Source organism: Balaenoptera musculus, chromosome 11 (assembly GCF_009873245.2).
Source record: "Balaenoptera musculus isolate JJ_BM4_2016_0621 chromosome 11, mBalMus1.pri.v3, whole genome shotgun sequence".
Classification (NCBI taxonomy): domain Eukaryota; kingdom Metazoa; phylum Chordata; class Mammalia; order Artiodactyla; family Balaenopteridae; genus Balaenoptera; species Balaenoptera musculus.
The window spans coordinates 24,320,387-24,334,419 of record NC_045795.1 but is presented as its reverse complement, the minus strand read 5'-3'; the positions used below and the strand labels follow the sequence as shown (position 1 = coordinate 24,334,419).

The 14,033-nt window shown below is 40.3% G+C and overlaps 1 pseudogene; it reads left to right on the top strand.

Annotated features, from left to right (window-relative positions):
- The first annotated feature begins 748 nt into the window (after positions 1 to 748).
- Positions 749 to 9,135, top strand: LOC118903939 (annotated as a pseudogene).
- The last annotated feature ends 4,898 nt before the right edge of the window (positions 9,136 to 14,033 follow it).

Sequence of the window (14,033 nt, the reverse complement as noted above, 5' to 3'; positions counted from 1 at the left end):
CTTAGGTTAAATTATTGACTAACTTTCAATTTCCTCTGGTTTATTGGAGACATTCTTATCTGTAAGGAGGTATGGACTATACTCTCCATACAACAGTTATAATTCTGTCACATCATCGGTTACCAGGGGTGCTGTTCTTTCAGTTGTCCACAGAATCATAGAAGTTTTCAGTGTTGATGTACCTGAAAAATCAAAGTACCTTGTTTTCAACTGTACAAGTTAAGTAATTCCCCCAAATCTACAACACTAAATTACGATGCAAAAAATGACCAGATTAAAGGTCTCCTAAAATGCAATAATTTTCTCTCCACTTCCTCAATTCCTCACACACTCACACATATATTTGTCAAAATATCTCTATCTTCAAGTAAGAGAAATGATGTTCCTAAAAGGCTCAAACGTGTGACACACCACTGACCAGCACAGAACTGGCTCACAGTAGGAGCCCAATTAAAATGTCTCAGATACAACTGGATCAAACCCTTAAAGTACTAAATTAAAACAGTCCTTTTAGTGAAGGAAATTCTAAGTTTCAGAAGAGGACCTTCATATTGAATCTCTGACCAGCAAATGATGATGTTATTCATCTCTGATGTTGACTGGTTTTTCTAACACTGAGATCACCCAATCCAGGACCAAAGAGTTCATTGGTTAGTATTGTTTGGCCATGTGGATTGAGGAACATCCTAGTCCTCACTGAGTGACACTTACCTGCTCTCTCACGCTCTGTCTTCTCCTGTTCCCCTGCATGATGTGTCTGTGGTTCACTGGATGGCAGCTCTGACAGTGATACTGATGGTGCTGAGCACTTCCCTCACTTGGGCCAGGGACACCTGAAGTAAGCACGCACCTTGTGGGGGTGAGCTATAGTGGGTGGGAGAAGAAAGGGAGTTACCTTTGTCTCTGTGTCCAGACCACGTCCCTTAAAAAACTGTGACATTTTCTTCAGTCATCACCTATCTTTATCACATGGATCCTCCATTCCTTCCACAACAAAAGGGCCTTGGATGCCTGCCTTCTGAGTGCTGCTTAAGGTGCCCCCATATATATGGGATATTTCTTCTCAACTGTCTTCCAACAAAACCTCTCCAGCCTTACATCCCATTCCCTCAGGATCTTAAGAGGATTTAGAAATAAAGATGTCAGAATAATTCCACGTCATGCAATTCCCTGTATTATGTTGAGTTATGTCAGAAAAAGGAAAAGTTTCTCTGAAAATTTTACAGGGAATCTCGAGGAATTAGAAAGATCTCTCCTACAAATCCTGTGTTATATCCTTAACAGGATCTATGATGTTGCTGTCTCTCCCTAATATGTGAGACTATCAAAGGGCATCCCTCATTATATGTTTTCCTATCTCTCTGAACCACAATGTTTAAATGTCCTGTATCCCTGTCCTGGAGGTTCTCTGACAGAAGTTGGAGTTAGTTTTCTCTCTATTTCTCCTGGGTAAAGCACCCTGGAGCTGAATCATGGATTCTTAGTACTTGGAATGACCCTGTAGATAAGGAGCATCTATGGGGTGTTCTTTGATGCCTTAAAGAACTTAAGACATCTTCCGAAAACCAGACATAGGTTAGTGTTCTTTATAAATCTATTTTGAATCTTTCTACATGATTAGTTTCTCCTACATCTCCCCATTCTCTGGCCTGAGCACATGTGAAGGGATTCAACAAGTAGAGAATAAATTATAAGAAATTCTGTTTTTGTAAGTTAAAAGTAGTCAAATATCAACATTTTCATATGGTAACCCATGAGCCCTGAGTAGGGTCCTGAGAATGTGAAGGTTGTTTCCATCCCATTGGGCTGAAAGCCAATAAGCAACTCAAGGGAACTCATTGGCCTATCAGGTCTTGGCCCCAAATTTCATAGGTTCATTAGTAATGCCCTTTGATTTCCTTAATTAGTCATGTTTGGTGTCCTCTCCTTCTGTTTCTTCCCTATTCTTTCCTCAGCTATGTCATCACCATTACTGAAAATCCCCAAAGTTTGCACAGACCCTTAGCACTATAACAGATCAATCACCTTTTCCTTTCCTGTGAATGTTTCTTCTAACTAGTAGGAGGAGAAAAGGAAGTTTGCCTGAATTTCTCCCAGGAAATGAAAAGAATATCATGTGTCATCAGAATAAAAGAGTTTTGGAGCTGAGCCCTTTCTTGCTTCCCAGGATTCCCACAAAAATCCATTTCCAGAACACTGGGTTTATTCATTTTGACCACAAATATTTGTTCGTTTGTTTGTTTTTCTGAGCAACTATTATATACTGGGCTCTGTTCTTGGCTCAGAGAATTCTATTTGAATAACATAGGAAAGTCCCCTACTGTCATGGACTTACCTAATGACATGAGAGGAAGACAACAACCCAATAAACATTTAACAAGGAAAAACATTTCAGAGAGCAATAAGTACTCTGAAAAAATACATCAGGGTTATAGAACAGAGAGAATTGTATTCACCTGACTTCAGTTCAGGTGTCTAGGGAGCTCTCCATGAAAAGGTGACACTCAATTGAGACATAAATGATGAGAAGCCAGACACATGAGAGATCTGAGGGACAAGTGCTCCAGGGAGAGGGAGCAGCGGAAAGGACAAAGTGTGGGAAGATCTTTGCTGTGTTTAAGGGACAGAATGAAGGTTAGAGTGACTGAAGCAAATCAAGAAGGTTGGGGAGTGGAAAAAGATGAGGTCGGAGAGGAAGTCAGGAGCCAAATCGTATTAGACTCTGATGGCCATGGTGAGAACTTTGACTTTTATTTACAGAGATACGTGAAGCTCCTGAGAGATTATAAGGAGAGTCAGTCTGTTGATTTTTAAAAATAATCCTAGCTACCACGTGGAGACTGGATTCCAGAGGTTCACAAGTGGAGTCAGGGACACCATTTAGGAACATGGTAGAATTCTCCAGGGCAGATGTGCTTGTGGCTTCATTTAGTGTGGTAGTGACAGAGACAATAGTAAAGATAAAGTGAACAGATTTGGGGTAGACTGTTGTGTGGCTTGTTATTTTTTAACTTTGCCATGTGACAGGGAGGTATTAGAGAATTCCTGGATAGTGAGTAGACCTGGTCTGATCCAGAGCACACTTCTCTCTGGCGTCATTTCTTTTTCTTTTTTTAACATCTTTATTGGAGTATAATTGCTTTACAATGGTGTGTTAGTTTCTGCTGTATAACAAAGTGAATCAGCTATATGTATACATATATCCCCATATCCCCTCCCTCTTGCATCTCCCTCCCACCCTCCCTATCCCACCCCTCTAGGTGGTCAACAAAGCACCGAGCTGCTCTCCCTGTGCTATGCGGCTGCTTCCCACTAGCTATCTATTTTACATTTGGCAGTGTATATATGTCCATGCCACTCTCTTACTTCATCCCAGCTTACCCTTCCCCCTCCCCATGTCCTCAAGTGCATTCTCTACATCTGCATCTTTATTCCTGTCCTGTCTGGCATCATTTCTAAGTGAAGGTCTCTACTCAAAGTCTGGGGTCCTGTTCTTTTTCTGTAAACTGTCTATATGAGAATGTTATTTCTTCTAACTTTCTCCCTTGCTGAGGGTAATTGACTACAGAAATAGAGAGTTCTACATCTGGCCAAGGCTGGTAATTTGATGCCTACTGGTATTATTGGGTGCAGGAGACAAAGTTAGAAAATGAATTAGTTGGGGCTTTGAATAGGAATAAAATCTCTGCGGCTGTAGTTTTCTACTATAGATAAGTAGTGGACCAGTGGCAGAGAAATTAAGAAGGAAGATGATTTGAAGAATAAATTATATGTCTTTTTAATTGGCTGGCAAGGCAAAGAAATAAGTAAGCCATATTCGAATTTATTTCGCTGGAAACATAGCTCTCCACTGGGGCTGGATTCTTGAAAACTAGAAATTTCATATAGGAACAAGATTTTCAACAGATATAATATTGGCAAAACTTTTAATGTAATTCTCAGTGCTCCATAATTAACAGTGACTTTTGACCACAGATTTTCAGATGGTTTATACTAGTGGAGCTCATCCAGTGACAGATCACCATTCCTTCCCCCTACTCCTTGACCCCCGAATATTTGGCAATATCTGGAGCCATTTTTGGTTGTTACACTGAAGGTTTCTTCTGACATCAAGTGGGTAGAGGCCAGGGATGCTGGTAGACAGCCTACAATGTACAGAACACACCCCCTCACCTCCAGATACGTATTTGATCTCTTACCTTATCAGGTCAGATTTGCCAAGTGAATTATGGCACCAAATTTTAAAAAATTTGGTTTTCTGAGCTATCTGGATTTGGAAATGCAGAAAAGAAAAGGTAGAAGTGTATTGGGATCATGGTTTTAATTTCCTTAAAATTCTTCAAAAGTTTCCCATTACACTTAGCATAAATTCAAAACCATAACATCACCCATAAGCCTTTTAAGTACCTGGCTTCTGTGATTTTTCAGTGGAATCTTTTACCCCCCTTCCTCACTCTCTGTGCTTAGTGAAATGTTTTCTTCTGGTTTCTTGCAGAAGCTCTTCATCTCTTTCAAGCTTTTACACATGCTACTACCTTTACCTGAAATATGCCTTCTTTTTCTCCCAAACATACACCCCCCCCACATCTTTCCCTCACCCCACATCAACTTAACCTTTCATGTCAAATCTTTTTTTTAAATTGAAGTATAGTTGATTTACAATGTTGTGTCATGTCACATCTTAAATGTCATTCTACAGAGACTACTTCTCTGACACCCTAATATTAATTATTCTCTGTTCTAGATCTCCATGCTTTTCTTGTGACATTTCTGGCTCCTGTATAATTAATTCTTGTGTGGTTGGGTTTTGTCCATCACTTTCACTAAATTTTATGCTCCTAGAAGGTAGGGGAGATGTTTGTTTTTCCTTCTGTGGATTCCCAGGGGCAGCAGCACAGGCTTGGCACAAGGTCAGCACTAGGTAAGGAAGTGTTTCAGGAACAGCTAAAGGGTGGTGGGGTGAGAGGAGGAAGCAGAGAGTGTTTTTCTGGTGGAGGCATGCAGGAGGAGGTGGTGATGGGGCAAATCCTGGTCCCGCTCAGGCTTGGAGGTCCCCAGCCAAGTACAGAGCTGACTGCATCCCAAATGCCTTAGGATCAGAGAGGTCTTCTCTGCCCACCATGGTCTCGCTTGACCCTGCAGATCAAAGATGAACCCGTGGGGTGCTTGTAGTTGGGGGCGCCAGTGGAGCTAATGAAGGGGGTCCTAGTGCTCCCACCCGCGCTTGAGCTCCCCTCGTTGGTGGGTGTAGCAGTCAGTCATTTCCCAGGAGCCCGCCCAGTGACCAGATCCTTCCTGTCCTCACAGCAGTTTTCATGCATGAGTTTAAGGCAAGTGTCATTTCTCCAACGGGATGGAGCAGGTGCGGTTCTTGGCCAGATACACCTACAACGCGCAGGAGGATGTGCACTTGGACAGTGACGTGGGGGAGTTCACGGCGGTGACCGAGCTGGGGAGGCCGGACGCTGAGTCCTGGAACCTGCAGAAGGACTTCATGGAGCAGAAGCGGGCCAAGGTGGACACGGTGTGCAGATCCAACTACTGGGGTATTGGTAGCTTCACGAGGCAGCAGCGAGGTGAGCCGAGGCAGGCGGGTGGCCAGGGGGAGGCGGTGTGTGTGTGTGTGTGTGAGAGAGAGAGAGAGAGAGCGAGAGAGACAGAGAGACAGAGACAGAGAGAGACAGAAACAGAGACAAAGACTCAGTCTGGGTGAGCGTTGGATTGTGAGCATTACACGTTGCGAAAGTTACTGTGAGAGGGTGAGACAGGGAGTGAGTCTCACAGGCTGTCGGGGAGACAGTGTGTGACCTTGTCAGTGTGTGATTGTGACAGGGGAGAGAGCATGTGGTGCGAGGAGGGGGCCTGGGGTCTGGGAGGACTGGGAGGGAAAGGAGGTGTGGGGGGAGGGATGCAGGAAGGATGGATGGTTCTAGGCAGCCTTGGTGGTGCTGTGGGAAAGGTGAGGTGGGAGAAAGGGGGAGGGGAGATGGAGGAATACTGATTGGGCTGGTTGGTTAGGGAGGAGGGAAGGGAATTTAAGTGTCTGTGGTTGTGCTACCCAGAAAAGAGCTTTGGAACTTGGACATTTATGGAAAGGTGTGGTAAAGGGGCTTCAGTACCTGATCTTCCTGGACAATGGGCCTTTTGCTTCATGTCTGAGTCTTTTGGTTCTATGGTCAGGGGAGAAACCTTGATTCTGGGTGTTTGGCTCTAGGTCAAAATTTTATCCTCTGCTCATGCTTCAGCTGCATGACTCGTGGTTTTGTTCTGTGGTCTCTGAAAAAAACCTCAGTATCTTGCTAGAAACTGAATAGTTTCCAAACCAGTTTGGAGCTGGTTCTGGGGTTACACAATTGTAAGAATTATTTTTTTTTAATTAGTGACTTTCCTTCCTGCTTTCCCTCTCCTTCAGAACTCAAGTTTTTCTTGGGATTCAACTCATAGAGTTAGAGATTCACCTGTGTCTTTCCTTCTTCCTGGGGTAGAACCTTTTCTGAGGTGTTCTAAGGTGTGAGTGCCTGGAGACAGCTTTCCCAGGATTTCATCCTCTGTCTCCACACACACCCCCTGCTGTTCCCTAATTTATCCACACTGCTTTCAATCATATTTTCTTTCAAATTAAACAAGGGTAATAAATAGCTCTGATATATTGAAGGCTAAATTCCAGTTATTGTTTTACATACCTTAGGTGCATTAATCCTCACATAATGCTAAGAGGTAAATTAAGTATAATTATCCCCCTTTATAGGTGAGAAAGCTGAGGCACAGAAGAATGTAAAAATTCTCCCAGGATCAATCACTAAGAGGGAGAGCCTGGATTTAAACCTAGGCAGTCTGACTTCAGAAATTATGCTTTTAATTAATACACTATATGCCTTGCAAAGGTTTGTAAACACTTCCATTTAACAATGAATTACTATTCATACTATGAAACACACACACACACACACACACACACACACACACACATTTCCTCAACATCTCTCAAATCTAATGGACCCATGCTGTAAGAATTAAAGTCAAGGCTTATGGCACTAACTCCGAAAGTTGGGCCACATGGCCAGCCTGGCCTACCTGAGACTGCAGTGTGGTCTGGAGACTGATGGTAGAAAGGCAGCCAATCAAGGAGACTTACTCTGTCTCCCTCACTTAACCCCTCTACCTTTTCTCACCTAGTGGCACCTACAGTGACTGTGTATCCTGCAAAGACACAGCCCCTGCAGCACCACAACCTCCTGGTCTGCTCTGTGAATGGTTTCTATCCAGGCCACATTGAAGTCAGGTGGTTCCGGAACAGCCAGGAAGAGGAGGCTGAGGTGGTTTCCACAGGCCTGATCCCTAATGGGGACTGGACCTTCCAGACCATGGTGATGCTTGAAACAGTCCCTCAGAGTGGAGAGGTCTACACCTGCCATGTGGAGCACCCCAGCCGGACGAGCCCTCTCACAGTGGAATGGAGTGAGAAGCTTTCTGACCTCATAAGTTCCTCAGCCACCAAGGAGGGGGCTTTGATTACCACTGATTGTCAGGTTTCTCCTCACCCTGCACCATATTTTTATTTGCTTCATGTTCTTCTCTTTTTCAGCACAAGTTACTGGGGGTAGCCCTGTGATATCCTGTGATAGAAATCCTCTGATAGTTTGTAGATATCCTTTGATAGTTTCTATAAATACCTATACCCACTGGTGAGACAATTCTGCCTGGCAGGCAGAGAAGGGGTGTCCCTGTCCTGAGCCTCCATGATATCACAATTCATGGTCACCCCATTGCCCAAGGCACCAGTCCCCTGCCTCGGGCTGGGCTTGCACTTCTGACACTGTTGCTCTGAGATGTTCACTGTGATCTGAGAAGGGGCACATCCTCTACAATGCAGGGACCTTCCTGACATGAGGGGAGTCCAATCTCAGCTCTGCCTTTTATTGTATCTGTCACCCTAGACAAGCTCCTTAACCTCATTCAGCCCCAGGGTCCTCATCTATCAGATATTAAAGTCATGTGGCCTTATGTCAGGGCTGTAATATTTAAATGAATTCAGTGCCTTAACCTTGAAGCTACTCAGTGTGATTTTAAAATGTTTTCCAAGGAATGGACAATTACTCTATTTCTTCCAGGGAAGCCTTCTTTCCCCATTCTCAAAGCTCTCAGTCTTAGAGACTGAAATAGAGAAGTTGGATTTGGGATAAGAATCACTAAAACTAGCTTCTTTTCCCAGGGGCACAGTCTGAATGTCAGTCAGAGCAAGATGCTGAGTGGAACTGGAGGCTTTGTTCTGGGTCTGCTCTTCCTTGGGGTGGGGCTGTTCATCTACTTCAGGAATCAGAAAGGTAAGGAACCTGTTGGCAGCTGAGCCTCCCCACAGACTTCTGGGGGAAGAAATATGACTTTGCTCAGTTAGTTCTCTGTATATCAATGACCCTGTGTAAAGTCTTTCTTTGCTTAGTTGACCTCAAATTTCCTGAAAATCCAGAAATTGACAGTCCATGGTTAGCTGTGGTTGAAACATAAAAGGTGATGGCCTGCAGAGATAAGAAAAAGGTTAACGTGCATGGAGACTTTGGGTGGAGATCCTGGGGCAAATGCAGGAAGAGACACAGGGGTGATGAAATTACACTGGATTTGTGTGACAGAAGCTTCATCCTCTCAGTGTCTGTTCTCTCTACCCTGGCATCATGTGAAGCGGGTTGTGGTGTTAGAGAAGTCTTAGAAGAGTGGTCTGGGCCCGGGGACATTGTGTTTGGGGATAGATTTACCTCTGTATCTTTTAAGTATATATCTTCCCTCCCCTTTTCCAGAACACCCTGCACTTCAGCCAACAGGCTGAACTCTCTTTTAGAATCATATTTAGTCTCCCTAGAAGAGATGGTAGAAGTGACAAGACAGGAGACAGAAATAATGAGAAAGACTTTGAATCTGACTTCTGATCAAGCAGTTTACATTAAAGCTTCTTCTCTCCACTAAACAGAGGGTTTGAACTCTAAAGTGGCTTTGGCTCAGGGAGACTTAAGAATTTTTCCCCTTCTTACTGAAATGCTTTAACATGAAGGCCTGAGAGACAGAGAGAGGGAAAAAAGCTGCTTGTAAAGTTAAGACGGGAAACGACACTGTCCTCTGTCTCCTGCAGGACTCCTCCACTGAAGTGAAGATGGATGGTGACACTCAAGGAAGAACCTTCTGTCCCGGCTTCTTCACGGCCTAAAAAGGTCTCCTGCTTAGCTCTTATTCTTCCAAAACGAGAGTGTTTCTCAGGATCTGGTTTGCTCCTGGTTGAGTGACCCTGCAGAAAACGTCCTTCTTGCTGGTTTCCTCAGCCCCCGCGTTTGACCTGGACATTCCCCATATTGATTGCAACACCTTATCTTCATTCTTTCCTGGTTCCCTCTGTTTTCAACCTTTACTGCCTCCTGTGCACCTGATCTCATCTTCTGTCCATATTATTATATAATGTTTTTCTCAAATAAATATGGAATGACAATCATCTGCTTCATACAGTTTCAAGGAAAGAAGAAGAAAAGAGAAAGGGAGGATTTCATCGCAAAACAATTAATTGTTATTATTTATATTCCTGAATTTTGGTCACTTGTGGAACTGGAGGTTTCCTTGCTTTGTTCCCTGTTTTTTCCTTGAGTTTTCTGCATTTTGTCATTAGGCATGTTTTCCTGAGCTAGGAGAAAGCCCTTAATTCACCCTATCATGATGGTTTCCTGCATCTTTGTAATCTCAAAGATAAGCACACTTTATAAAAATCTGTTATTATTTAAAAATTATGAAATTTATAATCATGCTCTTTTTCTCTTTTTCCATGATCTTTAAAGAAAGTATCTAATCCTGGGTTAGTTCACACCTTGATCACCTCTTTAATTAGACTAATGGTGGGCTTCAACATTTGCCTTTTTCTGTCACTCAGGTAAACATCAGTGACATGCTGACTCTTTGGCTGGGATGCATTCTTCCCCATAAATAGGTTTTGGAAGGCCATAAGGACAGAGCCACAACTCCAGTCAATAAGATGCATTTCTGAGGCCCTCCAGTTTCTGTCACAAACTTACTGCCTTTCATGGGAAAATCCTGTATGGATTTTATCTTAGCAGAAATCAGAGACAATTCTGAGAAACAAAGGAAAATTTATGAATACAGGGATGTTCACCCAAACAATGAAATATCCTGCAGTTGGAAGACAAATGAGAATCCCTGTTATGGAATAATCCCCAAATGCACTTTCAGTAGGTATAGGAGATTTGTATAGTATACAACATTAAAAAAAATAAGATAGAAGAGGAGAATAGAAATATATAACTATACCCATTCATTCTATCTATCTATCTATCTATCTATCTATCACTTACTTACATTTGTAAATATAAACAATGGCAGGATTTTTTTTAAAAAGTGATTGCCTTTAAGGCCAGATGAGAGAATAGGTTAAAGGGGACAAATATGAAAGCCAGAATTTTTCGAATATATTTAATGGTTTTAACTTGAGGGACATTCAAATATTTTACGTAATAAAAAATTTAAATCAAAAGTTTAACAAGGAGATACATAAAAACTAAAAACAAACTGGAATGATTAAAACAAACTTGACAAAAAGTATATGATGGGAAACAAGCTAGAAAAGTAAATCAAACATTTTTTGACCCTTGCATAAAAGACTGTGGAACTATAATTGTAAATAAGTATATAGTTCTAAATTCCAAAGACTTTAATAATGTAAGGGAGTTGGATAGGCTCAGAGAAAGGTAATTAAATTTGTTAAGAAGATGGTGGGTTCTGCTATTGTATTCCATCTGAAGAGTCAGTTTCAAATGTAAATCAAATCTAAACAGTAGTTAATAGATTCAGAAGTTTATTTCAAAGTAAGAGTTGAATTCTCCACAGTCAGACATAACTATTATTTTATTTTCAAGCAAATTAAAAGCTTATTTTTGCATATGTTAATTATACTGTGTTATTTGTGTGAAACAGGTTATCATCCTGTAGGAGTTTGATAACCCAGTAGTCATGTCTGCAATGTGCATACAGTTGGGATAAGTTCTATTTGATCCCAGGGTTGCACCTTTACTGTCACTTTGTTCTCTGAGATGAAAAAATAAATTGTCTCATTTTATTTGAGACCTGTGGTGTGAAATGATAAGGTAGAATTAAAGTATACGGTATGCATATATCTATGAAGATGCTTTCTGCTGCTAGTAGCAGATAATCCAATCTAATTGGCTTTAGTTTTCTTTAAGTTATTTATCTCACATAACAGATAGACCCAAGGTAGGGAATCTCCAGAGTTGGTCAATTCATCAGGCCAGTTGCATCACCAATGATCTTAAAGGCAAGAAAAGAGAACTGTTTCTTCTTGTGTGGTTTTATAAGGAGCAACCAAACTTTTTCCAGAGTTTTCCCAATAGACCCACTTCCCCACACATTAGGAAGACCATGGATTACAACGGTAGGCTCAGACAAACCATGATTCATCCTTTGTGACATGGGCCTGCCTCCTGTGATGCACAAGGGAAGAAAAGGTTTAAAATAATCTTTTTTAGAGAGAAAGAAATGGCCCATGGGTAAGGAGGATGATTTTAGGGTATGGAACTATTAGATTGTGTTTTTAGTAATTTCCTTATGAAGGATGATAGGTATTTAATGGACAACATCATTGCAAGGATTTTTTTTTAGCATTGAGACTTAAATATCAGCCATAAGCCACTTTCTTCCCCCCACAAAGCAAGCAAGCAGGAGGATTATTTACTTGATTTTAGAACATATACTGACTCTTAATTTTGTGAGGAAAAGTATATCTTCCAGGGAAATTTTTTTTAAAAAGACACATAATGAGGAATGACTCACTTTTTAAAATGTTAAAACCTATTATACCTCTATTTTATTAAGCACTTTTTGGCATTGATTCATTATTTGTTATATGCACCAGTAAAACAAAGCCCAGAATTAGATCCCTGGACATTTAAGGTTTAGATTTGTATAGAGAGTTTCAAGTTGTTTGCCAGGTATATCCCATACTCGTTCCTTTAAACAAAATGGATACTTCACAAATATGCATGTGCAAATGTTCACAGCAACATTAGTCATTATAACACAAAACTGGAAACAACCCTAGTATCCATCAGTCAGTGAATGGAAAAACAAAATGCACTGTATCTATACAATGGAAAACTATTTAGCAATAAGAAAGAACAAGTGAAACACATTTAAAGGAATTGATGATACATGATGCAAAATGGATGAACTTCAAAAATACACTAAGTGAAATAAGCCATACACAAAAGACTACTTGTCAGATGATTCCATTTACATGAAACGTCTAGAAAAGGCAAATTTATAGACTGAAAGCAAATCAGTGGGTCTCTAGGGCTTGGGGTGGGGGTGGGAATTAACTGTAAACAGGAAACTTTTTGGGGTGACAGAAATGTTCTAAAACTGGATTGTGGTGACAGTTGCACATATCTATAAAATTACTAGAAATTTCCCAGTTGAGTATGATGTAAACTGTGGGTTTGCCTTAGTTAGCCCTTATTATGTTCAGCTCTGTTACTTCTAGATCCATTTTATTGAGAGTTTTAATCACAAATAGGTATTGAATCTTGTTAACTGCTTTTCATACATTTATTTAAATAATCATGTAAGTTTTATCCTTCAGTTTTTAATATGGTGTATCATGTTGTTTGATCTGCTGATGTTGAAACATCCTTTCATCCCTGTAATAAATCCCACATCATGGTGTATGATCCTTTTAACGTATTGTTGCATTTCGTTTGTTAATATTTTATGGAGGATTTTTACATGTATGTTCATCACAGAAATTGGCCTGTAATTTTGTGTGTGTGTGTTGTATCTGGTTTTGCTATCAGGGTAATGTTGAATCATAAAATGAGTTAGGAAGCATTCCTTCCTCTTCAATTGTTTGGAATAATTTGAGAACAGTACATATTAAATCATTGAATGTTTGGTAGACTTCATCTGTGAAGCCATCTGGTCTTGGATTTTTGTTTTTTGAGAGGTTTTTGATTACTCTTTCAATCTCTGGGCTGGTGGTTGGTCTATCAGATTTTCTGTTTCTTCATGAGTCAATCTTGGAAGGCTGGATGATTCTAGGAATATGTTTATTCTTCTAGGTTGTCCAATTTGTTGGTGTGTAGTGTTCATAATATTCTATTATAGTTCTTTGTATTTCTGTGGTATCTGTTGTTATTTCTCCTCTTTCACTTCGGATTTTATTTATCAGATCCTTTTCTCTCTCTCTCTTTTTTTTTCTTAGTCAGTCTAGCTAAAGATTTGAGAATTAAAAAAGAAAAAGTTTTGCAAATTTTGTTTATCTTTTCAGTGAATCAGCTCTTAGTTTCGTTGATCCTTTCTGTTGCCTTTTAACTCTCTAATTCATTTATTTCCACTCAGATCTTTAATATTTGCTTCCTACTGTCTCTGGGATTCATTTATTCTTCTTTTTCTAGTTCCTTTAGGTGTAAGGTTAAATTGTTTATTTGAGATTTTTCTTGAGGTAAGCCTGTATTGCTATAAATGTCCTTCTTAGTATTTCTTTTGCTGCATCCAAAGGTTTTGGTATTTCATATTTTTATTTTCATTTATCTTTAGGTACTTTAAAATTTTCTTCTTTGATTTCTTCATTGACCTAACGGTTATTTGGTAGCATGTTGTTCAGTCTCTGTGTATTGGTGATTTTTCCAGCTTTCTTCTTGTAGTTGATTTCTATTTTCATACCATTGTAATCAGCAAAGATGCTTGCTATGATTTGAATCTTCTTCTTAAATTTATTGAGACTTGTTTTGTGTCTCAACATATGGTTTATTCTTGAGAATGTTCCATGTGCACTTGAGAAGAATGTGTATTCTGCTGCATTTGAATGGAATGTCTTTACAAATATTTAAAATCCATCTAGCCTAATGTTTTATTTAAAGCCACTGTTTCTTTGTTGATTTTCTGTCTAGATGGTCTATCCATTGATATAAGTGCAGTGTTAAAGTCCCCTACCATTATTGTGTTGAGTGTTGATTTCTCCCTTTAGATAGATT